This window comes from Penaeus monodon, chromosome 28 (assembly GCF_015228065.2).
Source record: "Penaeus monodon isolate SGIC_2016 chromosome 28, NSTDA_Pmon_1, whole genome shotgun sequence".
Classification (NCBI taxonomy): Eukaryota; Metazoa; Arthropoda; class Malacostraca; order Decapoda; family Penaeidae; genus Penaeus; species Penaeus monodon.
The window spans coordinates 18,887,679-18,888,099 of record NC_051413.1 but is presented as its reverse complement, the minus strand read 5'-3'; the positions used below and the strand labels follow the sequence as shown (position 1 = coordinate 18,888,099).

The 421-nt window shown below is 36.3% G+C and overlaps 1 protein-coding gene across 1 annotated transcript in view; it reads left to right on the top strand.

Moving 5' to 3' along the window:
* Positions 1-421, top strand: part of LOC119591093 (tachykinin-like peptides receptor 99D) — a 37,171-nt gene that overhangs the window by 6,218 nt on the left and 30,532 nt on the right. The gene's annotated exons all lie outside the window — the stretch shown is intronic.

The window sequence follows — 421 nt, the reverse complement described above, 5'->3', positions numbered from 1 at the left end:
CCTACAGCATGAGTGTTTCTCTGTATACTGTATGTGCGTGTGCCTGCATGCACACACGTACAAGCAAATGGAATTGAGTTTTAACATGATCCAAAACTTACTAAGCGCGGGTGAAACTATCATCTAGTGAAAAGCTTATCTAAACAACATCCCTTTTCACTTTCAGTTTTTACTCTGCCATGTCCTCGGGGATTTTTAGGAAAAAAAAAAAATTAATGTTAGTAGGTTCCGTGGACTGTACATGTACATACAGATCCAGAAAAATAGTCACTGAAAAATCCAATGTGCATTTAAATGTGCATGATTGCATGAGGGAAACAAAAGAATTGAGTTTCAGCAGCAACACACATAAATCACAAATACAAACCGTACAGACGAGCACATGACATGCACACGTAAAAAAAGAAAATAATAATAATAA